At 39.8% G+C, this 27,949-nt stretch overlaps 1 protein-coding gene across 1 annotated transcript in view; it reads left to right on the top strand.

Annotated features, from left to right (window-relative positions):
- Positions 1-455: 455 nt before the first annotated feature.
- The window catches only part of INO80 (INO80 complex ATPase subunit), a 135,479-nt gene continuing 107,985 nt past the window's right edge, over positions 456-27,949 (top strand). Inside the window, exon 1 of the mRNA XM_080807448.1 lies at positions 456-713. The gene's annotated coding sequence lies outside the window, so the exon portion shown is untranslated. The remainder of the gene's footprint in view (positions 714-27,949) is intronic.

Below are 27,949 nucleotides of genomic sequence, written 5' to 3'. Positions count from 1 at the left end.
CTGCAGAAACGAACATTCCCAGGATCCCGGGCCGTTTCGATTGACGTTACTTCCGGGGAAAGTAACCTTTCTCTGGCGGTTGCAGGACTGGAGAGGTCTCGCGACATTTGCTCCCGCGAGATCTGCTTGCTCACTCTAGCGATGACATCCTCCTCCTCCTCCCCGCCGCCTTTCGGCAATCTTCGCCAGTCCCAGCCCCGACCAATCTGCACTCAGATGGCATGGATCAGGGTCTCCCCCCGAACCCCAGTCCGCACTGGGCGTCAGGCGGCAGCTGCGGGGTGCGAGCTGCACGAGGCCGACGGCAGCGGCACTGCGGGAGGCCACGGGCTGGCGACGATCTGTGAGCGTGGGCGGGGCGGGGATAAGCTAGCTGAGTAGCGGCTCGATTGTTCTGGCCTGGCTATGGCGCCTCTCCTCCCCCCCGCCATGGCTCCCCGTGTCCCTGCTCCGCTCCTCTCAGTGAGTGAAAGTGGCCGCCGCCGCCGCCGGCCCAGCGCCCGCAGCCGCCTCAGCGCCGCCGCCATCTTGGGGTCCCAGGAGCCGCCGAGGGAGCGAGCTAGGAGCGTTCACGCCCAACGCAGTCACCGTCCCCCGGCCTCAGAGAGCGAACCGCGGCTCCACCGTCGGCGGGGCGACCCCCCCCTTCGGACCCCGCCCGCACCCCGCCCCCCCTCCGCCGCCGCCGCGGCGGCGGGGCCCGGCGGCCCGAGGTGAGGCGACTAGACGTGGGCGGGCGAACGGGGGGGGGGGTTGTGTAGGCCCCGTTGCGCCCCTCTCTGCAGGCGACGACTGGGCCGCGTCTTAAAGGGGCCGTCGCCCCCGGCCCTTGGATTTGTTGGGGTTAGTGGGGAGGATGGGTGTGGACACTCCCCGTAGGGTTGGGACCTCAGGGACTTGGGCCTCGTCCTTTCCCCTCTCATACCTCTAGAGACTCGGGGTCACGCGGTGACCTCAGATAGCCGAGGAAGCCCGTGGGGGCGCCCACACGTGGGGAGTGTGTTAGACCAGGTGCACGTGGGACCCGGTGGGGCGGTGTCGGGCTAACACGTGTGTGGGTTTGGGGGTGGGGTGGGTCGGGGCGGGGGCTGGTTGAGCTCGAGTGGGAGCCCTTTGAGGGCTTTATTTGTCCTCTTAAGCAAATGAGATCTGAGAGCTTGATAGTATGTCAGTTTATGAGAAGCAAGTTGGGATATGGGTAAATGGTGCTTGCTGCTTGTTGGTGTTATGTGGGGACAGCCTAACACGTGCACATACTTAGGAGTGTGTAGGGGACACCCACTGTGGTCTTTCAGACTTTTGTAGAACGTCCAGGCAAGTGTCATCCTATTCTGACATTACTTCTTGAGCTTGCTGATGAAAACTACTACTTCCGTAATCAGCTAGGGTGGAAGCCCCCTACAGTTTAGGAGTGATAGAGCCCAAGAAGGCACTCACTATTTTAGTTTACAGCCAACTGTGGCCAAATCGTTTGATTCATACACTGTCTAGTTTCATGTTGGAGTACTTGTTGCTAGGATTTGGAGATGAAATTAGTAGGTTGAGTTCTCTGAAATCACAGGTGACCAGCTTACTTTTCCAATCAGTGACTTTCATGATTTCCTTTTCCAGGGAGACTTTGATTGTGGTTTGCTAGTGGCTGCATTTTATTTATTTATAAGTAACAACTTTATTGCAATATAATTCACATTCCAAAAGACTCACCCTTTTGAAGTATACAGTTCTGTGATATTTCATATACTCATAGTTGTACAGCTTTCACCACTATGTAATTCATCACTCCAAAAAGAAGCACCCTTAGCAGTCACTCCCCCATCAGCCCTTCTCCTGGCCCCTAGCAACCACTAATCTATTTTCTGTCTTTGTAGATTTGCCTATTCCAGGTATTGCATACAAAGGGCATCCTAAAATAATGTGTCTTTTTGTGAGTGGCTTCTTTCACTTAACATGCTCTCAAGGTTCATCTTTGTAGTAGCATGTGTCAGGACTTCGTTCCCTTTTGTTGCCAAATAATATTCCATTACCTTTGTGTTTTATGCTTGAAATTTTCAAACTCTTCCTTTAAATCAGCAATTTGAGATTATTATATGTGGTAGAATTCACATGCTTACTAGATAATAAAATGAATTTGTGTTTTTAGGGTTAAATTCTGTTATTTTAGTTTACTGTGTTCTTTTCCTCTTTATTTTGTTTCAGAAGAATCCAAACTAATTTTTAAAGATCTGTGTCTTTTAAATAGGAAATAACTGTAAAGAGCACAAATGTCATTAGAAAATTTTATGACTAATAAAAACGTTTTGAGTATGTCAGGGTGGAAATGTGATTAAGTATAAACAACAGACCATAAAGTATGGTGTTATAACTTTATTTAATAAGAATTTGTCATAGTACTACCAAGGAATGGTATCATAACAGCTTTTGAGTGCTATTACTTGTGTAGACATAGGGCTGGTGGGGGGTGGGGGGGAATAATAGACACCTCTCTGCCCTCCAGAAGATTGAAACTGGTTTGGGGATTTAACATGTCAACATACAAGTTCACACAAAATATAAATGCTGGGACACAGTGAATTTTCAAGAGGTTGGAACAGGATAGTTATTATGATACTTTGAATTTGTGTGGGAAGATAAGTGAAGTTGATGACAAGTTTTAAAGTTGAATCTTAAGCATTCTGGGGGGCACCTGGGCTCAGTCATTAAGCATCTGCGTTTAGCCCGGGTCTTGATCTCAGGGTCCTGGGATGAAGTCCTGCATCAGCTTCCTGCTCAGCGGGGAGCCTGCTTCTCCCTCTCCCACTCCCCTTGCTTGTGTTCCCCCCCATTAAATAAATAAATAAAATCTTTAAAAAAAAAAAAAGCCTAAGCATTTTGATATGATAGGCTGTAGCATGCAGAGGATGAGAAGAGCATAGTTGCTAATACTTACTAAACACTTATGGACACTAGTCCTAATCATGACGGCTCTATTCCCACCTAATACCATCATCTTTGGAGTTAGGATTTCACCAGGAGATTAGTAATAGTAAATAGTTGACAAGTTAGATACAAAAAAAAAAAAACCTTTGGGGCTAAATGCTATCCATATTTTTAATGTCCTAAAAGACAGTAAATCAACTGTGACATGCTTTTATAAACCTTCACCACCAAGGATTGATAGCCTGTGCGATGGTCTATAAAGCAGGATTCTTTTTTCTTTTTCTCTTTTTTAAAATAGGCTCCACACCCAGTGTGGGGCTTGAACTCCCAAGCCCTGAGATCAAGGGTCACATGCTCTACCAACTTGAGCCAGCCAGGCAACCCTATAGAGCAGGGTTCCTAATGTTTTTTATGTGCCCTGGACTCCTTTGCAGTCTAAAGAAACCTATGAATGCCTTTTCAGAATATGACATTTAAATGTATAAAATATAGTTCACATATTTAGAAAACAATTTATGATGTAAGAAATTTCCTTTTTATTACTGAATTAAATAACCAGTGAAAGTCTAATATCGTGCTGTGCTGCCTACATTCAGAATTGAAGGAAATGCTAATTTCAGTTATGGGTTAGTGAAAATAAGGCTGAAAATTTTTTTCCATCCAAGTTTATGGACACATAGCTAAGTGATTTCATATGGGCTAACCAGTGTTTTGTTTTGTTTTCTTTTTTTAAAATATTTTATTTATCTATTTGACAGAGAGATTTCCCAAGTAGGCAGAGCAGCAGGCAGAGAAAGAGGGGGAAGCAGGCTCCCTGCTGAGCAGAGAGCCGGATGCGGGGCTAGATCCCAGGACCCTGAGATCATGACCTGAGCCGAAGGCAGAGGCTCAATCCACTGAGCCACCCAGACACCCTGAACCAGTGGTTTTTTTAACAAGAAGTAGAATTATTGACTCTTAAATTCATGTTCACAGTAACATGAGGTTGACTTACTGAAAGAGCAAGGGGTAGTTTAGCTAAGGGGGAACCTGGTAGTGTAATGGAAAGACATTGTTTTTAGGCTAGAAAAGATTTGGGTTTGAGTCCCACTTACCCACTGGGTAAGCAACTAAACCTTTTTTTTTTTGAAGCTTTATTTATTTATTTTAGAGAGCATGCACTTGGGAATGTGAGTGAGGGGAAGGGTAGAAGGAAAAGGAATCTTCAAGCAGACTCCTTGCTGAGCATGGAGTCGGATGCTTAACTGACTAAGCCACCCAGGTTCCCCAAGCTACTCAACTTTTTTGAGTTTCAATTCTCTTACATGTAAAATAGAGATAATGATTTTCACTTCTGAAATAAAATGACATATTTACTATAACTATAAAACAGCATATTGACGAATGTTGGTTTATTTTTGTCTTTGAGGAAATAAACACATTCAAGGCCATGACATACATTTAGTTTTGATTTGGGAGAAGGGAAACTATTTGTTACATGGTAGGAAGGAACAACCTATATGGCATATAGGATCTACTCAGGATATTCAAGTACAGAGCTTGTCTTTTGGTAATGGTACTAAAACTGTTCTTACTTCTTGTAAAAGAACAAATAAAGTACCTTCAGGTTTTTATGTGATAGCTAGCTCTTCTGTGTAAGAAGTTAGTACCTCAGTAGAATAAACTGTGGGTGAATCTTTCATATTTTTGTGCACGAACAGAAAAATGGCTCATGAACATCAGTATGGTAAAAAGAATGTTCGGGTCACTTTATTCCTGAGAATGTTGCCTGAGTGTTGCCCGAAAGTCAACAAAATGTTAGTCATTCCCTGGAGAGGTATGAAAAAGAAAATACAAAAATGGACTACATTATCTTGGTACAAAACCGCAATACATCCACTCTTAGACTATAGAATGGATTCCAATTATTGCACCTCAAGGAAGAATAAATTAAGCAGGAGGGAAGTTTCCAGAAAATGGCAGTATAAATGATGAAGGCAGTGGTAAGTCTTTCAATGTGAAGATAAAGAAATTTGACTCAATGATGGAATGATGAAGACTGGGATGGACTGATTAAATTAAATGGGATTAGGAAAAACATGAATTATAATCCTGGAAAATTAGAACTAGCTTGAAAGATGAATATTGTTTGACAGGTGTATAATGAGTGGTTTGTTTATGAAACTTACTAGCACAGAAGGTGGTTAAGGCTCAAGAACAAACCACGCACAATGTAAGGGTTACAAAGCCAGAACTTTTGCGATCCAGTCCTAGTTCATTTCAGGTCAACAAACTATTTAATGATGCTTGTACCTAATGGTTTATGAAACTCCTTATTTTGTTCATTCAATAAATATTTATTGAACACCTAATGAGTGCTTTTTTTTTTTAAAGATTTTATTTATTTATTTGGTGCAGAGAGAGAGAGACAGACAGAGAGATCACAAGTAGTCAGAGAGACAGGGGGAAGCAGGCTCCCCGCTGAGCAGAGAGCCAGATGTGGGGCTCGATCCCAGGACCCCGAGATCATGACCTGAGCCGAAGGCAGAGGCTTAATCCACTGAGCCACTCAGGCGCCCCACCTAATGAGTGCTTTTTGACCCTTCCAACAACAGTTTGTTGAGCATCTGCCCCACTCAAGGGACTGTGGGGTAGACTCCGGGGATGTACAACTGAATTAATCCAGGTGTATGTATGGAAAGTACTGAGGGGCTCTGCAAAGATAAACCCATGGTTATGAAAACTCTAGGTGCCATAGAGAAGTATGAACCTAAAGATTCTTTTGAGTTGCTGATATAAATTAGTGGTACTTAGTTTTATTTTGTTTTTTGTTTGCTTGTTTGTTTTTAAAAATTTTATTTATTTATTTGACAGAGAGAGATCACAAGAAGGCAGAGGGGGGAAGCAGGCTCCCTGCTGAGCAGAGATCCCAATGCAGGGCTCGATGCGGGGCTCGATCCCAGAACTCTGAGATCATGACCTGAGCCGAAGGCAGAGGCTTATCCTACTGAGCTACCCAGGCACCCCTGTTTTTTTTGTTTGTTTGTTTGTTTTGGGGGGGTTATTTATTTATTTGTCAGAGAACATGTGTGAGAGAGCACAAGCAGGGGAGCAGCAGGCTCCCCACTGAGCAAGGAGCCCATTGTGGGGATGTGGAACTCAATCCAAGGACTCTAGGATCATGACCTGAACCGGAGGCAGACACTAAATGGACTGAAACACTTAATGGACTGGACATCCAATGGCACTTAGTTTTTAGTCTTTGTGTGTGTGTGTGTGTGTGTGTGTGTGTGTGTAATGTTAGTCACCATACTTCTAGTCTTCTTTAAAAAAATTTATTGAGACATTGTTTTCATTTGTTTAAAGGACCTAATCTGCCTTTTTAAAACAGAAGCATTGTAATCCAGTGGCAGTGTATTAAAGCTGAGCCTTTTTTAGATCTTAGAGCCAGGTTACCTGGGTTTGAATTTTAACTCTCCCTCTTACTAACTTTCAAACCTTTGGAAAGCTATTTAAGCTTCAGTTTCTTCATTTATTAAATTAGGAGAATAATTGTACCTACTTCATAGAGGATAATTGTGAGAAATGAGGGCATAAATGAGTAATTGCTTAGAATGGTCTCTGGCACATAGTGCTCTCAACAGGTGTTAGCTATAATTAAGAGTACCATTTTATTTTGGCAGTTTAATTAGTTTAATCTAAAGTTTTAGTTTATAAAGTATTGAAATCAGGACCTTTTTGAATAGAAAATATCTCAGATCTTTTTCTTAGATAAGGATGGGAAAATATATCAATAAAGAAAATAGTTGCAATGCATTAACCTTTGTGTTGATGTAATGAATACTATTAGATATCAATAGAAATATCTTTTTAGTTGAGATTATAACTTAAAGAGGTGGTATGGCAACTTTAAGCGTTTTAGTTCAGTGTCTAAAATGTTTCTGTCTTGGATGTTATTCTAATGTTAGTAATAGTTTGCTCTTTTTAGGGTCATTCTTAGAATGTAGTAGTAGACCCAGGCTCTAGGGCAGGGCTAGGAAATGTTTTCCTGTAAGTGGTCAAATAATAAATCTATGTTTTGCTGGTCATACCTTCCCTGTGGCAGCCTCTCAACTCTGCCCTTCTACAATGAGAAAATAGCCATAGTCAATATATAAGTGAATGAGTGGGGCTGTGTTCCAACAAAACTTTATTTATGGGCACTAAAATCTTAATTTCAGGGGCACCTGGGTGGCTCGGTGGGTTAAAGCTTCTGCCTTCGGCTTGGGTCATGATCCCTGGGTCTTGGGATTGAGCCCTGCATTGGGCTTTCTGCTCAGCAGGGCGCCTGCCTCCTCTCTCTGCCTGCTTCTCTGCCTACTTGTGATCTCTGTCTGTCAAATAAATAAAATCTAAAAAAATTTTTTTTTAAATTTCATGTAGTTTTCATGTGTCATGAAATATGATTCCCCCCCTTTATTTAAAAATGTAAAAACCAGGGGCGCCTGGGTGGCTCAGTGGGTTGAGCCTCTGCCTTCGGCTCAGGTCATGATCCTGGAGTCCTGGGATCGAATCCCCTATCGGGCTCTCTGCTCAGCGGGGAGCCTGCTCCCCCCCCCCCCGCCTGCCTCTCTGCCTTCTTGTGAACTCTGTCTGTCAAATAAATAAACAAGAAAAATCTTTTTTTTTAAAAATTTTTTTTTAAATTTATTTATTTGTTAGAGAGAGCGAGCGAGCACAGGCAGACAGAGTGGCAGGCAGAGGCAGAGGGAGAAGCAGGCTCCCCGCCGAGCAAGGAGCCCGATATGGGACTCGATCCCAGGACGCTGGGATCATGACCTGAGCCGAAGGCAGCCGCTTAACCAACTGAGCCACCCAGGCGTCCCAACAAGAAAAATCTTTTTAAAAAAAAATGTAAAAACCATTCTTACCTATCAAGAATACAACAATCGGTGGTGGGGTGGATTTGACATGCAGGCCATATTGTCCTGACTCCTGCTCTAGAGTCTTTATAACTCCCTGGCTAGGTAATCTTCTGCGAGTTAGTATGAAGACTTAATGTCATTTTTTTTTTTCCCTTGAGATTTTATTTATTTATTTGAGAGAGAGAACAAGTGGTGGGGAGGGCGGGGGGGGGGAGAGAGAAGGAAGCAGACTCCTGTTGATCAGGAAACCTGATGAAGGGCTCAGTCCCAGGACCCAGAGATCATGACCCTGGTTGAAGGCAGACACTTAACCAACTGAGCCACTCAGGCACCCCCTTAGTGTCATCTTTTAAATGGAGATAATAGTATCTACTTCATATAGTTGTTAGGAGTAAGGTAATCTGTGTTAAATGGTTAGCACCATCCCTGATACACTGTTTAATGAATGGTGTATATATATAATTGTCTAATTGAACCCATTCATTTTACAGTGAGGCTCTTGGGACCGTGACAGAATAGCCGATAGTCCTAGAGTCTATCTGTGGCTTGTGAATAGCATTAAATTCACAGCTCTTGACTTCAGCTTCTCTACCCAACCGCATTGCTTCCATAGAGGACTGTAGTACCTTGTAATTTATTACAATTTTTTTAAGTACGCTCCAACCCACGACCCTGAGATCAGGAGTTACATTTTCTACAGGCCAAGCCCACCAGGTGCTCCTAGTACCATGTAATTTAGTTAAAATACTGCTTGATAAAACTATTCTACTGGATACCCTAATGGTGGATATGACATTATGAATTTTTCAAAACCCATAGGTCTTTACAGCACAAAGTAAACTTTACCTTTGTGCAAATTAAACGTCATTTAGGAGGTAAAGAGGTCCCAGGGAAGAATGCAGGCTGTGACAAGAGAATCTAATTGTATTAGAAATGTATGAAATAACCTTACTGAAAAGGGAAGAAGGGATGTGTTGAACTAAGTAACCTTGGAAATGAGTGGAATCTAAGACAAGGAATTTCATATAAGCATTGTATTCTAATTGATAAAGTTATATCCCATGAAGGTGCAGATTAATTTTGATACTGTTACGTGTGTGTAGTGCAAGTGAACAATTAGTAAATAGATGGTTAAGAGACAGACTTCTCACTGTTAGGGTCTGGATTTACAGATAAGCAAGGGGAGAAGCTAGAATGATTCAAGTGGTGATAGATTGGAGTTGGGAACATGAGCATAAACTCATGTTTAGCTTAGTACAGATGGTTACATATCGAAATGCTTATATACCTGTATACATTCGTGGGATTATACCCACACACTGTGCTGTATCAGCTGAGATTTAAAGAAACCCAGGAGCAACACCTAGAACCCAGATGTTAGTTTCTAATACAAGGGACAAGAGCTCCTTGGAGAAATGGCTGAGTCTAGGACCGGGCAGGAAATCTACAAGATGAGCCTGGAACATCTTGTAGTGCCAGAAAGTAAGGAAGTGCTCTAACAACAACCACCTACCACCACCACCACCACCACCACCACCACCACCCAGCCCTGTAATGAGAAAGATATGTCAGAGGAGCCTAGGAGCCAGCTGAAAGAGCTCTCAGCGGCTGGAATGATTTCAACAGCAAAATAAACTGAGCAGCATTGGATTATAACCCATAATATAAAATCAATATTGTTGAGTCTAAAATGCTCTAAGTTCTTGAATAAATGAATATATTGTATGGAATGGTGCAATAACTTAGTTTTATGTCATTGGGAGCCACTGGTTTGCTTGAGATCGTTCAGACAATACTGGAGTTTAAGCATATGGGACTTTGGAGTCAGACTTCTTGGATTTCAGCTTGGATTTCAGACCTGGCTCTGACACTTCTGGCTGTGTGACCTTGGGCAAGTTCCTTAAGCTCACTTTCTTTATCTCTAAAATGAAGGTTATAATAGTGCCTATGTCAGGGGTGCCTGAGTGGCTCAGTGGGTTAAACCTCTGCCTTCGGCTCAGGTCATGATCTCTGTCTCTGTCAAATAAGTAAATAAAATCTTAAAAAAAAAAAAAAAAAGTAGTGCCTATGTCATAAAAGGATTAAATGAGTTAATGTATATATAAAGTACATATGCATATAAAATATTTGGCACATAGCTTTTTTTTTTTTTTTGGCACATAGCTTTTTTAAAAAGATTTTATTTATTGAGAGAGAGAGCATGAGCAGGCGTGGGGTAGAGGGAGAGGGAGAAGCAGACTCCCCACTGAGCAGGGAGCCTGATGCAGACTCAATCCCGGGACCCTGGGATCATGACCTGAGCCGAAGGTAGACACTTAGCGGACTGAGCCATCCAGGCATCCCTGGCACATAGCTTTCAATAGAATGTGTATATAGCCTCCTTATTACAGTATATTTGATAAAACAAGATAAAAAATTAAGAATCCCACTTGGAATTGTTTGTAATGGAGTCTCCCTCCCTATACCCCAAACTTCTTGAATAGAGGAAAAAGTCTAACTTCAATTTAACAGGTGTTCATTGAGGGTAGTTTGATGTACACATCCTTGTTCTAATTGACTGTATAGACTGTATAATGAAGAGAGTGAGAGTAAATACATTTAGTGTTAATAAACTCATAACACACTTAAGTAACTGAAATATCTAATGAATGAAAAGCAAGATCCCTTTAGTATACAATTCAACCTGTGCTTATTTACAGATGGTTTGTCCCTAGCATGAATTACCTGAACTTTGATTTCTCAGGCTTCTTTGGAGAACACAGTTCAAGACGACTTCTCTGTTGGTGTCTTCACTTTCAAAATGAAACTGACTTTTAGTATATGAAAACTAAATATAAAAGTGATTTTTGGAATATTGGCTGTTTATGGATACCTCTTACTTTTTATTCTTAGTAATAACCTTTCACCATCACTCATATAATAATGGAGGATTAACTGTATGGAACTGATAGCTAAAATTTCCGAGTACTTTGTGAGGCATCTCTCTTTTTCACAAGTAACTATTCAGCAAGCTAATATTATCTTCGCTTTGCTGAGGAATGAAATGAGTTGCTCACGTTTTCTGGGCTGCTGAGTTCAGTCCTTTAATTTCTCTTTTCTATGGGAGTATCTTTTTCTTAGCTGTCTCATTCCCTGGAAAAGCGTTTTCATGGATCTAGCTATGAAATTTGTTGAAATAACTGGTTCTTCAGTAAGAGATCTATAGCTGTTTTCAAATTTTTAATTTGATAAATTGTTATTAAATGGGTGCTTTTCACTGCAAGACTTACGAAAATAGAACCTAGGGACCTCTAACATAGCATAACTTTAAAAAAACAAACATTTTTTTTTAAGTTACCATGTGGAAAGGTCCATTAGATACCTCAGGAAACAGTTCTTCCCTTTCGGATTTTTGATTTGGTAATAAATAAACCCTAAGTGCTTAATAAATAAGGATTAAACTTGTTTGACCAAAGGTTCTGTCTGTAGTGTATACCATAGAACTCCGTAGAGGCACTTGTAAAGATAGTAAAGATACTTCTTTTATTATTCAGATAAGATGTTTTTGTTCCATATATTGATGAAGATACTCTTCTAGGAAGTTGAAATGATACTTTCCTAGAGGAGAGCACATGCATTGTAATTGATTTTTTTTTTTTTTGTAACATTTCATTTTGGTATAATAGTCTAGTGTCATTAATGAAGACTACTAACACAGGGAAATGTGGATAAGCATTTTTTTCTTCCTCACAATATGCCTTTGAGGTAGGCCAAAATACTTTGCCATTTTTGAAATTTATGAAAAGGCTTTCCTTTTTTAGCCAGGAGTTCCTCATTCTGTTTAAAATGCAGGTGTTGTTATTTCTGAAACTTTGTGTTTAGGGTAATCTCTGGGCTTGTTAATTTGCTAGGCAGTACCCAAGCTATTATAGTGATGCCTTTGAGCAGATTGTTTTTGTCTGCCTTTGTTCCTTGAGGACAAGGTCTTTTCCTCAATCAGTGTCTGGTATATAGTAACCTTTTAGTGAATATTCTGTGGTCTGAAAGGAAAGTTTTGGTTCAACTAGGGTTTTATTTAAAGAGCGTTTTGTGATTTATTTACTTCTTATTTGCCATGTGCTAGGTGGACCAAAAATTTATTGTTCAACTGTGGTACTTTTCAAAGTGAAGGATGAGGGACTATTAGTAATTGTGCTTAGGATCATGAACTTAAAAGGTCTTGGGCAAACCAACTAGGAGGTGTGGTCATCCAAGTCAGGAGGCGGCTTTGTTTTTGTTACAGCAGTCTGGTGGTAAAGGATTGGGAATTTGGTGTCACCAACAATACATCTGAGTGCTAATTCTGGCTTGGGCAAATTCTTCAGCTTATAACTAAAATGAGAAGATTTGAATTATTGTAATGATTAAATGGGCTAGTATTATTATGAAAGCACTTAGGACAGAAAAGCCCCTCACACTAGTGTGCCCTCGGTGTTGGTCCCTTATCTTCCCCTCCCATCTTGCTATACTAAAGTTTTTGTTCTCAACTGAGGCTGGCTTTGGAAGCTTTTTTAATGGTTAAGATTAACTGAAAGATTTCACTAAAATATTTTAGTGAATGCAGGAATGTTTTTCAGCTAACCCAATGAGCTTATTTTTTGTTAAATTGTGTAATGTGGTGAGCAGGAAATGAATGCCCTGTGAAACCTAATAACTGTTACTCTTTCTCAAAATATTCATGAAAAACTTCTTTTTCCAATTATTTTTTATAGAATTGCTGGAAGATATTTTAATAATTTCATTTTGGCAAAATAGTCACTTGTAACCTTTATTTCAACTTAATGGATTCATACAAATTTTACTAGTTAGAGAAAAGATGATTTAAATGAGAATTTCATTAAGTTTCTTACCAGTATTTATACTGTGCAGAATTATGTTTTCTTTTTGAGTATGTGTTTTTCCCCCTGTATTTTTTGATATTTTGCTAATTTAGTCCATTTTAATTGAGATTTTTTAAAAAAGGAAACCAAAGAAAAACAGTTTTCATAGACTTTGTGACTTAGTATAGGCATCCACACTGTGAAACCAAAGGGAAGTATTCTGGTACCAAGACTTCCAGCTGCTTCTGGTATTGCAGATGATTCCTTATTTCCCAAACAGCAGATAAGAAGATAACGTAGAAAGACCTAGGTTTAAGAACAATCACAGTGATATAGATACAACTAAGAGAAAGAGGGTTACTTAGTTTGCTACTTTTAGCATACACTGAATTCTTACTTTCTGTAAAATACTTGAGAGTTAGGGAAGACACTCTTGTTTATCAGTAAGAATACTAGTTACGCACAGCAGATATTGTGCGAGCTTTTAGTGTCTACCTTAGACTGGTACTGGAACAGCACAAAAAATTAACTTTTAAAGGCCATGGCTGGAAGTTGAATCCTAATTTGAGCTACAAAAGAGAAAGTATACCAGAATCTTTTGGAGTAAATCTGGTGGCCTTGGAACTCCTCAGACTTCCATGAGAATCCTGATAAAGTTATGAAATTTGTGTTAGAGGAAATCTGTACCTTTATTCGGTATAGAGTTACAAATGGGGCCATTTAGCTTGATTACGTATTATTTGCATTGCCCTCTGCAGACTGATTTATTTTTTTAAGATTTTATTTATTTATTTGACAGAGAGAGATAACAAGTAGGCAGAGATGCAGGTGGAGAGGGAGAAGGGGAAGCAGGCTCCCTGCTGAGCAGAGAGCCCAATGTGTGGCTCGATCTCAGGACCCTGAGATATGACCTGAGTCGAAAGCAGAGGCTTAACCCACTGAGCCACCCAGGTGCCCCCAGACTGTTTTTTTTTTTAATATCCTTGCAAACTGATAAAGAATAAAACCAAGCAAAAAGTGATTAACAATTTTTTATATAGACATTTTTAAAAAAATACTTTATTTATTTATTTGACAGAGATCACAAGTAGGCAGAGAGGCAGGCAGAGAGAGAGAGAGAGGAGGAAGCAGGCTCCCTGCGGAGCAGAGAGCCCGATGCGGGACTTGATCCCAGGACCCTGAGATCATGACCTGAGCTGAAGGCAGAGGCTTAACCCACTGAGCCACCCAGGCGCCCTATGTAGACATTTTATATAGACATTATATAGACATACAGTTTTCATTAAGGCAGTTTATCAGTATTTTCTCTTATGGTTAGCCCTTCTGTGCCCTAAGAAATTCTTTTTTTAAAGATTTTAGTTATTTATTTTTTTGGAGAGAGAGAACAAGAGCAGAGGGAGAGGCAGAGAGAAAATTCCCAGCAGACTCTCAGGTTGAGGGTGGATTCCAGCACAGGGCTTCATCTCATGAACTTGATTGTGACCTGAGCTGAAACCAAGAGTGAGACGCTAAACCATCTGAGCCACCTGAGCCCCTGTGTCCTAAGAAATTTTTACCTACTCCAGCTGACAAGGATATGTTCTAAATGTTTTCTTTTAGAAGCGCTATCATTTTAGCTTTACATTAACCACATAGTCTGTGGTTAATCTTTCATTTCATTTTTGTATATGGTATACATTCATTTTTGTATATGGTAGGTCACAAGTAGGCAGAGAGGCAGGCAGAGAGAGAGGAGGAAGCAGGCTCCCTGCTGAGCAGAGAGCTCGACACGGGGCTCGATCCCAGGACCCTGAGATCATGACCTGAGCTGAAGGCAGAGGCTTTAACGCACTGAGCCACCCAGGCGCCCCTATTTTTGTATATGGTAGGAGTTTGATGTTCACTCCCCCAAGTCCCCAGATATGGGTTTCCAGTTGTTTCAACACCATGTCTTGGAAAAATTTTTCTTTCCCTGTTAGATTGTTTCTCAAGAATCAGTGTGACTGGGGGCGCCTGGGTGGCTCAGTTGTTAAGCATCTGCTTTCTGTTCTGGTTGTGATCGCAGGGTCCTGGGATCAAGCCCCACATTGGGCTCCCTGCTCAGCAGGAAGCCTGCTTTTCCCTCTCCCACTCCTCCTGCTTATGTTCCCTCTCTTGCTGTGTCTCTCTCTGTCAAATAAATAAAACCTTTAAAAAAAATTAAAAAAGAATCAATGTGACCATGTTAAGTGTGGGTCTTTTTTCTGGACTCTGTTTTGTACCATTGGTTTGTCTGTCCTTAGGCCAGTGCAGTATACCATCTCAATTACTGTAACTTTTATCAAGTCTTGTAATCAGATAGTGTGAACTCCCAGTTTCGCTCATCTTTTTCAGACTTGTTTGAACTATTTTGCTCTTCCATATAAATTTTAGGCTGAGCATGTCAGTTTCTTCAAAGAACCCTTCTGGGACTGGATTTGAAATCTGTAGATAAGAGAGGATATATAGGAGAGAATTAACATCTTAATAATAATATTCCAGTCCATGAACATGTAATAATAGTAACACATATGTCTGACAAACGAATTATATCTATAAAAAAGACTTCTGTAGCTCAATTGTAACAAGATTACAGCTTTTTCAAATGTGGTAAAAAAAAAAACAACACTTTAACAGATATTTCATAAGGGAATTTATATAAATGGCCAATAAGCATGTGAAAAGGTCATCAGTCATCAGGGTTGTACAAATTAGAATCCCAATGAGACACCGTTGTAACGCCAGGTGTTGGCAAAGTTGAGAAGCAACTAGAACTGTTTTTCATTGTTGGTGGGAATGTAAAATATTAGAACCGTTTTTGGGAAATTGTTTGGTGGTTTGTGGTATAAGGTTAAACGTGTATCTTTCTATGGCCTAGCAGTTCCATTACCAGGAATTTACCCAAAGTGAATTGAAAACCCAAATATCCATCAATAGGTGAACAAATAAACTGTGGTTATATTCATTCTTATGATGGAATCTGATTCAGCAACAAAAAGTAGTGAATTCCTGATGTATGCAGTAACATGGATGAATCTCAGACAAGAATCCAGGGGGTGTCTGGGTGGCTCAGTCATTAAGCGTCTGCCTTCGGCTCAGTTCCTGATTCCAGGGTCCTGGGATCGAGCCCCGCATCCGGCTCCCTGCTGGAAGCCTGTTTCTCCTTCTCGTACTCCTTCTGCTTGTGTTCCCTCTCTTGCTGTCTCTCTCTCTCTCTCTCTGTCAAATAAAAAAATAAAATCTTAAAAAAAAAAGAAAAAGAATCCAAACAAAAGCATATGTGCAATATGATTCCCTTTTTCTAAATTTCTAGAGCATACTAGAAATTAGTTCATTTGTGGTGCTGGAAATCAGAATAGTGATTGCCTCGAGGGTTGGAGCAGTTGACTGGGTGGAAATGGAAGCCTGAGAGAACTTTCTGGGGTAATTTGCTATTCTTACGTATCTTGATAGGGATATTAATTAGGTTTATGTATGCATATGTCAAAACTCATCAAACTATGTATTAGTATTTGTTTCAACATATAAGTTAAAAATCTTTTTTTCTTTTTAAGATTTTATTTATTTATTTGATAGAGGTCACAAGTAGGCAGAGAGGCAGGCAGAGAGGGGGGGGAAGCAGGCTCCCTGCCAAACAGAGAGCCTGATGTGGGGCTCGATCGCAGGACCCTAGGATCATGACCTGAGCCAAAGGCAGAGGAATAACCCACTGAGCCACTGAGGCACCCCTCAATTTAAAAATCGTCATAATTTTTCTTTTTTCTTTTCTTTTTTTTTTGGAGATTTTTATCTATTTAACAGACAGCCAGCTAGAGAGGGAACACAAACAGGGGAAGTGGGAACAGGAGAAGCCGACTTCCACTGAGCAGGGATACCGATGCTGGGCTCGGTCCCCGTGATCTGAAGGCAGATGTTTAATGACTGAGCCACCTAGGTACCCCAACCTTCATAATTTTTCATTTGAAAAAATTACATGCAGTACATGGTCCTGGGATTGAGCCCCGCATCGGGCTCTCCACTGAGTGGCAATTCAGCTTCTCCCTCTGCCTCTCCGTTTGTGATCTCTCTTGCTTTCTCTAAAGATGAATAAATAAAATCTTAAAAAAAAAATGATGAGGGTTTGGGGTTCAGATTATCTATATTCAAATCCACAATCCCTATTAAATAAAAGTTACTTAAAATGTGTAAATAACATGGTTCCTCATCCACAAATGGGATAATAGTAACAAAATTTTTTAAATTAAAAAAAATTTTAATTCTGTTAATTAGCATAACTGTCACTTTTCACTTTTTTATTTAAATTCAGTCATTTAGCATAATAGTAACAGTCTCTTTAAACAAAATTTTTGGATGGGTTCTGTGTTCTTAGAGGTCTTAAATTACTCAAAATTTTATAAGAACCCTCTGTATGACATTTAAATTGGTAAACTGTTGTAAATTTTTTTCACAATTTATCATTTAGTTTTTATCTGTATTATTTTGTCCTGTGCAGAAATAATACATTTTTAACATGTTTATTGAGATGTTATTCCCAGTCTGTAAAATTCACCCACATAGATTATATATGGGTGGGGCGCCTGGTGGCTCAGTCCCTTAAGTGTCTGTCCTTGGCTCAGGTCCTGATCCCAGGGTCTAGGGATCTAGGCCCACCTACCTGGCCTCTGAGGCCTGCTCAACAGGGGAGCCTGCTTCTCCCTCTCCCACTGACTGCCACCCCCCCTCACTGCCAACCCCCCACCCCCGCTTGTGCTTGCTCGCTCTCTCTCAAATAAAAAAATGAAATATAAATAAAGTATGTATGGTTTTAATATATTCATGTCTTTAGTTATAGTCATAGAGTTACGCCAGCCAGTTTAAGTTTAAAACATTTACACCAGCCCAAAAGGAACCCCTACCCATTAGCGGTTACTTCCCATGCTGCCACTGCTGTAGTGCCACAGTCTGCAACCCCTCTCCCCCATGCAACCACTGATCTCCGGAGTTGCCTTTTTCTGGTAATTTATTTATTTATTTTAAAAAGATTTTATTTATTTATTTGACAGAGAGAGAGATCACAAGTAGGCAGAGAGGCAGGTGGGGTGGGGGGAAGAGCACAGAGCCCGATATGGGGCTCGATCCCAGAACCCTGGGATAATGACTTGAGCCGAAGGCAGAGGCTTAACCTGCTGAGCCATCCAGGCACCCCTTTCTGGTTATTTCTTATAAATGGTATCTTAAAATATGAGGCCTTGGTTGAGTAGCTTATTTATGTAGCATAATGTTTTCAGGGTTCATCCATGTCATAACATCAATCAGTATTTCGTTCCCATTCAGTTGCCAAGAAATATTCCATTAGGTGGATATATCGTATTTTATCCATTTGTCACTTGATGGACATGTAGGTTGTTTCCACCTTTTGGCTATTGTGAATGTTGCTATGAAGATTCATGTCTAAGTTTTATTGTGGACTTATGTTTCCATTTGTGTTGGGTATACCCAGAAGTTACATATGGTAACTTTATGTTTAACCTTTTGAGGAACTGCTGGACTTTTCCAAAATAGCTACACCATTTTACATTGCCTCCTGCAGTATAGGAGGATTCCAGTTTCTCCACATCCTTGTCAGCTGTTTTGATCTTTCTTAAAATCCATACTAGTAGGTGCTAAGTATTATCTCACTGTGTGTGTGATTTACATTTCCCTGTGACTAATGATGTTAAAGCTTCTTTTCATGTGCTTATTAGCCATTGGTATATCTCCTCTGGAGAAATGTTTATTCACATTCTTTGGCGATTTAAAAATAAGGTTCTTTGCCATTTTATTACTGAGTTTCAAGAGTTTTTAAAAAATACATTTGGGATATCAGTCCCTTATCAGATACATGATTTGGAAATCTTTCCCCAATTGTTGAATTTCAGTTTCTTGATAGCTTTGCTTATAGCACTAAAGTTAATTTTGATGAAGTCTAATATATCTATTTTACCTTTTGTTGTTTTGTAAGTGGTATGATATCTGAGAAACCATTACCTTATTTGAGGTCATGAAGACTTACCTCTGTTTTCTAATACAGGTTTTATAGTTTTAGCTCTTAAATTTATGTCTGTGATCTCTTTAGGGTTAATTTTTGTGTATAAAGAAGAGATCCAAGTTCATTTTTTTGCATGTGACTATCTAATTGTCACAGTACCAGTTACTGAAAAGGCTGTTCATTCACCATTGAATTATCTTGACAGGCTTGTTGGTAATGGGTTGACTCTAAAGGTAAGGGTTTATTGTTTGGACTCTGAATTCTGTTCCATTGATCTATATGTCTAGCCTTATGTCCTAGCACACATCTTAACTGCTGCAGCTATGTAATAAGTTTTGAAAGTGGGAGTTTGAGTCCTCCAGCTTTATTCTTCATTGTCAAGATTGTTTTGGCTCTCTTATGGCCCTTGCCTTTCTAAACGAATTTTTAGGATTAGCTTGTCCATTACTGCAAAAAAGCCAGCTTTAGTTATGATAGGTGTTACATTTATTCTATATATCATTACCATCTTCAGAATATTAAATCATTTGATCCAAGAACCATAGAATGTTTTCTCATTTGTGTAGTTCTTTAATTTTTTTCAATAATGTCTTGTTTTCAGTATATATATACAAGTCTTGCAGTTCTTTGATTAAATTTATTCCAGAGTTCGTATCCCTCCTTCCCTCCCTTTCTTTTCCTTCCTTCCTTCCTTTTTCATATTTTATTCCTTTTGATGTTGATGTAAATGGAATTATTTTCATTTTCAGATTGTTCATTGGTAGTATATAGAAATATTATTGATTTTTGAACATTGGTCCTATAATCTGCAAGATTACTGAACTTGTTTGTTAGTTACTATAATTTTTTAGTGCATTCCTTAGGATTATCTGTCTATAAGAATCTATAAATAATAGTTTTACTTCTTTCCAATTTGGGTGATGTTTATTTTAATTTGTTTTGTTTTGTTTTCCTGGTTGCTGTGGTTAGAACTTTAAGTACAGTTTTGAATATGAGTTATAAAAGTAGACAACCTTATCTTATTCCTCATTTTAAGGGGGGTAGCATTCTATCTTTCACCATTGGAAGATGTTTTGAGTGTTTTGTAATCACTCTATCAAATTGAGGGAGTTCCCTTCTACTTCTAGTTTGTTGAGCGCTTTTATTTTGAAATGGTACTGCCTTCTGTCAGGTCGTTTTTTCTGTATTAATTGAGATGTGCTCAAGTAGTTTTCATCCTTTGTTCTGTTAATGTACTATAGTACGTTGATTGATTTGCAGATGTTCTATAAACCTTCCATTCCTAGGATAAATTCTGCTTGTTAATGGCGTGTAAATCTTTTTGTATGTTGCTGGATTTAGTTGTTAATATTTTATTGAGGATTTTTGTTTCCGTAAGGATATTAGCCTGTAGTTTTCTTGTGATGTCTTTGGGTGGCTTTGGAATCAGGGTAATGCCAGCCACAAAGAATGATGTGGCAGTTGTTCTTTCTCCTGTGATCAGGAAGTTTGTGAAGGATTGGTATTAATTCTACTTTAAATGTTTGATAAAATTCACCAGTGGAGCCATTTGGCTTGGGTTTTTTTCCTTTTTCTTTTTTTTTTTTTTGGTGGGAAGTTGGAAACATTAAATTTTATATGGTCATCAGACTACATGTTTTCTGTTCTTTGGGTCACAAATACATAAAAGGATCTTCCACCTGCTGTTTCCTCATCAAAGATGTAGATATTTATAACTAATGTAGATTGTAGGATTGACTGATTTGTTATATGACATTTAACATAGACTCATAAATATTCATTTTTTCCTGAATTCCCAGGGCACTTTATCTTTCTGTCTTTTAAGTGACTTCCCAAGTGTGCTTTTTATTGTTATTTGAGTCTTACCTCCTCTATTAAACTGAATCCTCTGAAGGAAATACCTGTCTGCACTGTGCTTAAGAGTTCAGCAATTGAGTGGCTGAGGGAATGAAATGTTACTTTGGTGTTCATGTGAAAATTTACAGTTCAATTCTCTTTGGTCTTATTTCCATGTATTAGAATACGAAGTGCATTTATTTGGCCTGGTCCTGCTATTTGTGCTATAGTCCTGCAAATTATCAGTGTAACCTGTTGATCTGATTCAGTAGATCACATTCAGTCATAACGGGTTTGGGCTACAGAGTGAGTTACAGGAGAGCAGAGGTGAGAAATTCAGTTATTTTGTTCCTTTAATGTTTATAGCCTTTTGTATAAGCCTAGAGCCCATAACCTCCTACAGGCTATCTTTAGTCCTGCAAATGCTTTCAAGCTATGTAGTTGGGGGGCACCTGGGTGGCTCAGTCAGTTAAGCCTTGGACTCATGTCTGGGGTGCTGGGATCTAGCCCTGCATTGGCTCTCTGCTCAGCAGGGAGCCTGCTTTTCCCTCTACCCCGGCCCCTCCCCCCTGTTTATGCTCACTCTCCCCGCCCAAATAAATAAATAAAATCTTTTTTTTTTTAAGTGCATTTTAAAAAAAGCTATGTAGTTTGTTTTGTAAGAGCTATACCTTCATTCGGCCTTTTCTGTATTAGTCTCGGTAAGTTTAAGAATTATTTCTTTTTTTTTTTTTTTTTTTTAAAGATTCCATTTATTCATTTGACAGACAGAGATCACAAGTAGGCAGAGAGGTAGGCAGAGAGAGAGGAAGGCAAGCAGGCTCCCCGCAGAGCAGAGAGCCCGATGCGGGGCTCGATCCCAGGACCCCGGGATCATGACCCGAGCTGAAGGCAGAGGCTTTAACCCACTGAGCCACCCAGGCACCCCTAAGAATTATTTCTTAAAGGTATATATAATTGAACTCTTTTTAGGTATTTGACTGAATCATTGATAGCCCCATCTGGTCTTCTCTGAGCTATTTTGGTAGGTACTTTGCCCAAAAAATGGTCAGATAAGTCTGGATTCCTCTTGGAGAGAGACTCTGAGTACATTAGCATATTGAAGACTACAAATTCTTAGGCCTAATGTTAATGGCCTTTAATATTTTTTAATATTAATGGACATTTGCTAATATCTTGATCTAGTATTCAGAGAAGTAAACTTTGGGAAATGCTTCTATAAATGGTTGGTATGAAAACAATTTTGGGCAGTGTCTATAAAGAGAAATCAGAGATGAAAATAGAGTTAAGTATAGAAAATTTAAATGTGTAGGTTTTAGGACAAATACTTGTTAATGGCCATCATTGTAATTCTAGTACATTATGAGGTGGTCATTATACCTTCTTACCATTGCTGTTACAGGAAAAAATATTAAAAGTCATCCCTCTCTATTTAAAAATTAAAAAAAAAATTTTTTTTTAAACCAAGCCAAAAACTGTTAGATTAGGCTACCATTTGAACAGTACTTCCTAGCTTAACTCCATCCAGAGATAGGGTGGCTTTCTCTCCAAGTAATTTTAATTATTTTTATTAGGCTTTTCATTTGGAGTAAGATGAAAATCCTATCCTTGGGTAAGAATTGGCAGTTGGTGCAGGTGTGTTCAGATTCTTATCTAGAAGTAACACTTGGATCTCCTCTTACCTCCCAGTATTTATCTAAAGCTTGTCTGATAGACAGTTTTTATGTAGGATTGCCCTAAAGATTTTCAGTACATGCACTCTCTTGTTCAGTAAGTATGGATAATGAATAATTGAACCCATTCTGCTTGACTTTGTGTTACCTGAGTTTAGTATCTTTTCATTTTTTCTTTCATCCCCAAATCATGTATCCAGTATAGAAGTAGAGCCCTATTTATGGTCCTGGACCATAGATTGTCTTTATGTAGGATGTAGCATTAGAACTAGAGTTCTGTAGCCATGACCTTTGACACTATGCATAAAAAAGCAAATTAATATGGTCATTAGTAGGGCACCTGGGTGGTTCAGTGGGTTAAAGCCTCTGCTTTCGGCTCAGGTCATGATCCCAGGGTCCTAGGATCAAGTCCTGCATCGGGCTCTCTGCTTCAGCAGGGAGCCTGCTCCCCCCCCCCTGCCTGCCTCTCTGCCTACTTGTGATCTCTGTCTGTCAAATAAATAAATAAAATCTTTACAAAAAAATATGGTCATTTGTAAATATCAGAACCAAGTAGATTCATGAGATATAGGGACTCTGCTCAAATAATGTAGTTAGTAAAGAAGATAAGGCATGCATGTATACAATAAGTAGACTGTAAGATCATGTAGGTGCCAGACTTTCTATAAATAACCATGTATAAGAGAAGAGAGAGAATAGTCTTACTGGGAATAATCTAAAAGTATTTCCTGGAATGAGGTGTTTCATTTTGTCTTTGAAGGATTTTGGTTTAACTTGGTAAGACTTCCTGCAGAAACATTATTCATAGGGCAAGGGCAAGATAGCTTCCATAAAGACATAGCTGTAACTAGAGAGTGCAAAGCAATCAGTCCAGGATCACACGTGGACACAGGTAGGAAAATATAATGTGTGTGAGTGTGATTCAGAAGCAGACACTTTGCCATGGGTATCAAACTGTAATCAGGAACACTGAAGTATGATCAAAGTCCAGTTGAGGATAACTGGATTTAAAGAGCTAGAGTTCAGTGTATGGACCAGGCTAATCAGTGGTGAATTGCTCTAACACATATATTAATAGTCCTTCCATCCTTTGAAATTGGCTGTGACCCTGTGGTCAGATGAATGTTAAAGAGCTCTTCACTCGAAGATTAGGACGGGTCTGACAGGAAGTTAAGAAACATATTCAGGGTATTCTTAATTTGTTTGGAGTGTAGGGAGATAGTAAAAGATTAAATTGGAAAGGTAACTTGGAGCCAGATGATAAAGGTCTTTGAATTTCAGGCAGAGGAATTTTTTTCCCCCAGGCAGAGGAATTTAGACTTTATTGAATTTTGGAAGCAAATTGGAAAGCAGTTAAGGGATAACAACATAATCAGAGTGATGTTTTGGGAATACTGATCTGACAGTAGCTACAAGGATGGATTGAAGTGAGAAGAACCTAGAGGTGGGAAGCCAAATGAGGAAGCGGTAGTCTAGGGATGAGATGACAAGAACCTAAGTGAAAACATTAATGATAAGAGAAGGACAGCTTCTAGACATCATCCCTAAAAAAGAATTAACTAGACATTGAGACTGGTTAGGTGTAAAGAGAGAAGTAGAGAAGAATGTAAAAACTGATTCATAGATTTTGAGTCTGAATAACAACTGTTGTATAAATAGGAAAGATAGATGAACTAGCTGCTATAGGGGCAGATGAGAGGTTTTGCGTTTGAAGCGATCAGTTGTATGTCATGGGTGGAATATCCAACAAGCATCTAGAAATATAGATTATATACTTTGTTAAGTGGAGGCCAGAAGGTCCGCCATACAGCGGTATTAATCCAAGTTGGTAGGAGATGAGGTTTACTAAGGGGTAAGGATGGATGACAGAATTTTGGTGGACTCCACATTTAGAATAAAGAAAGTTCCATGAAGGAGGTAAAGAAGAAATAGTCCAAGAAGTTGTCAAAGACATGGAGAGTATCCAGAAGCAAGTGTCAGTCAACAATTTTGACTTGTGTTTGTACATTTTGGTAAATAGTGCTTTATCAGACAAAGTGGTTCTCTCAGCCTTTTCAGACCCAACTCTCCCTTTATTATTATTATTATTATTATTTTTTAAGACTTTGTTTATTCATTGGAGAGAGAGAGAAAGAGAGCTTGAACAGGGGAGGAGCAGAGGGAAAGGGAGAAGCAGACTTTCCCCTGAGCAGGAAACCCAATGGGGAGCTTGATCCCAAGACCTGGAGATCACAACCTACACTGAAGGAAGACACTTAACCATCTGAGCCACCCAGGTGCCCCCAATTCTCCCTTTTTTAAAAAGATATTTTATAGTGTTTTCTATCCCGAAATGAAATCTATAGGTAATATATTTTTTATTAAGTACTTTTTTTTTAAAGATTTTATTTATTTATTTGACAGACAGAGATCACAAGTAAGCAGAGAGGCAGGCAGAGAGAGAGGAGGAAGCAGGCTCCCTGCCGGGCAGAGAGCCCGATGTGGGGCTCGATCCCAGGACCCTGGGATCATGACCTGAGCCAGAGGCAGAGGCTTTGACCCACTGAGCCACCCAGGCGCCCCTAGAGGTAATATTTTATACATAAATATGTATACACTTATATGTATATTTAAATTTAAAAAGCAGTATGTGCCCCAATTGTAATATATTGGGGAAAAAAATAAAATAATTCATATATAACTTATGTATTTTAAAATGTGACTGTGTGGGGCTGGCCCACAGTTGATGACATAATGAAATAGTCCTGTCTTTGCACCAGGATGTAGAATCACCTTGATGGAAGAGTTGAAAATGTAGAGTGATAAAAATCTACTTGTATTTGTGACTCAAATACCATGAAGAGTAAGAGGAAAAAAGAGGGAACTACAGTAGAATAGAAAAGAATGGGGAGATTTGCTCCTCCTCAAGCCCTTCAAGATGAGGGGGAATGAGTTCAGATTTTTGAGGAGGAGGGAGAATTGTTTGAAATAATCTTTGTAGAGAATGAGAAACTATTAATAAGAGGTGGGTAAAAGAGTTTTTGAGAAAGTCATGTGCTCTGTTGAAGTTGGATAACAGCTGGTGGGTCAGATTAGCACAGCCCTGTCGTTTCCTTGTGGAGAATGAGAGAAAGACAAATGTAGGAGATGAAAGTACAGGTTATTAGAGAAATCAGTTTTTCAGCTTTTTGTTGTTGTTAAGATTTTAGTTTTAAGTAATCTCTACACCCAACATGTAGAGATTTTAAGTAAACTCTATACCCAACAACTCTGAGATCAAGAGTCTTGTGCTCTACTCATGAAGCCAGTCAGTGCCCCAGAGAAGCAGTTTTTTTTTTTTTTAAAGATTTTATTTATTTATTTGACAGAGAGAGATCAGAGTAGATAGAGAGGCAGGCAGAGAGAAAGGGAGAGAGGGAAGCAGGCTCCCTGCTGAGCAGAGAGCCCGATGTGGGACTCGATCCCAGGACCCTGAGATCATGACCTGAGCTGAAGGCAGCGGCTTAACCCACTGAGCCACCCAGGCGCCCCCAGAGAAGCAGTTTTTAACAGACTGGCCAAGGCAACTGGGTTGGATAGAGAAGCCACCAGTTTTAAAGGTGATTAAAAAAATAATTGAGGATGGTGGTGATGGGTGGTTGGCGTGACTATGTGAATGTGCTTAATGCCACTGAACTGTACACTTGAAATGATTGAAATGGTAAATTTTATGTATATTTTACCACAGTGAAAGGAATCTAATTGAACACTTCATTAAAATATTCCTTTATGGGGCGCCTGGGTGGCTCAGTGGGTTAAGCCTCTGCCTTTAGCTCAGGTCGTGATCTCAGGGTCCTGGGATCGAGCCCCGTGTTGGGCTCTCTGCTCAGCGGGGAGCCTGCTTCCCCCGCTCTCTCTGCCTGCCTCTCTGCCTACTTGTGATCTCTGTCAATAAATAAAATCTTTTAAAAAAATCTTTAAAAATGTATATATTCCTTTATTCTCCAGGTATCATCATAAGACTACTTGTGGAGCTATGTCAGAAACTTCATACTTGAAGTAACCTCCTCTCTTTAGCCTTATAGAAATAAGGGAGTACATCATGCTTGCCATTTCAGACATCAGTGGTGATATGCTACAAAGTGATTCTGGAAGAATCAGACTGCAGGATTGATGCGTACTGGAGTCACATGGGGGCACATATTGAGCATTGTTAAGACTGTAGAAATAACTGTGATCTTTCCTGGACAAATTGGTTCTGGGTTCATGTTCATATACAGCTTAGTTATTGAGGAATTGTTTTTTGAAACTAGTTTTTCATTTAATCACTCAGTATTACTTTGTAGTTATGTCTTCATACCTTCTTAATTAGGACCATTTTCATTATCAGCCAAAATAAGTACATGAGATCAATTATTTTTTATTTTTTTAAGATTTTATTTATTTGACTGAGATAGCGTGAGAGGGAACACAGCAGGGGGAGTGGGAAAAGGAAAAGTAGGCTTCCTTCTGAGAAGGGAGCCCGATGAGGGGCTCCATCCCAGGGTCTTGATGCAGAGCTGGATCAGGCCTCTGGGATCCTGACCTGAGCTGAAGGCAGACACCCAACTGACTGAGCCGCCCAGGTACCCAAGATCAGTTATTTTTGAGTGAAACATTTAGGAGGGAGCCAAGCAGCAATTTTATATGCTTTAATTTATATGTATGTATATTCAGATGAATTATGTGTACTCTCAGAGAATTTTGCTGTATTTTCAAAACTGTGTTTCTTTGAAATCTTTTGGAATGGGTGCATGTTAGGTCTTACACTGAAAAGTAGAACCTGTCGAAGTCTTAAAAAAAATCTTTTACGGGGCGCCTGGGTGGCTCAGTGGGTTAAGCCTCTGCCTTCAGCTCGGGTCATGATCTCAGGGTCCTGGGATCGAGCCCCGCATTGGGCTCTCTGCTCAGCGGGGAGCCTGCTTCCTCCTCTCTCTCTCTGCCTGCCTGTCTACTTGTGATCCCTCTCTCTGTCAAATTAAAAAAAAAAAAAAAAAAAAAAAAAAAAAAAAAATCTTTTACATTCTTTTCTCTTTAACTGTTACTAAAGACTGCTATTTTAAATTCATGAAATTTACCTCATTTGTATGTATAATTCAGTGATTTTTTTTTAATTTTATTTATTTATTTGACAGAGATCACAGGTAGGCAGAGAGGCAGGCAGAGAGAGGAGGAAGCAGGCTCCCTGCTGAACAGAGAGCCCGATGCGGGACTTGATCCCATGACCCTGGGATCATGACCCAAGCCGAAGGCAGAGGCTTTAACCTACTGAGCTACCCAGGCGCCCCTAATTCAGTGATTTTTAAACAAACTTACAGACTCATACAACCATCAATACAGAGTGTATTTAGAACATTTCCAACTTTCCTAAAAGAGATGTCTCATATCCTTTTACAATCAGGTCCCCTCTATACATCCAGCCAACCACTAATCTACTTCCTTCTTTCTTTCTTTCTTTCTTTCTTTCTTTCTTTCTTTCTTTCTTTCTTTTAAAAGATTATTTATTTATTTATTTGACACAGAGAAAGAGAGAAATCACAAGTAGACAGAAGTAGGCAGAGAGGCAGACAGAGAGAGAGGGAGAAGCAGGCTCCCTGCTGAGCAGAGAGCCTGATGTGGGGCTCCATGCCAGGAGCCTAGGATCATGACCTGAGCCGAAGGCTGAGGCTTAACCCACTGAGCCACCCAGGCGCCCCACTAATCTACTTCTTGACTATAGATTTCTTTTTCCGGATATTTCATATAAATGGAATCATATAATATGAGGTCTTTTGTACCTGGCTTTTTTTTTTGTTTTTTAAC

The sequence above is a fragment of the Martes martes genome, assembly GCF_963455335.1.
Source record: "Martes martes genome assembly, chromosome: 7".
NCBI lineage: Eukaryota > Metazoa > Chordata > Mammalia > Carnivora > Mustelidae > Martes > Martes martes.
This window is presented reverse-complemented; position numbering and strand designations above follow the sequence as displayed.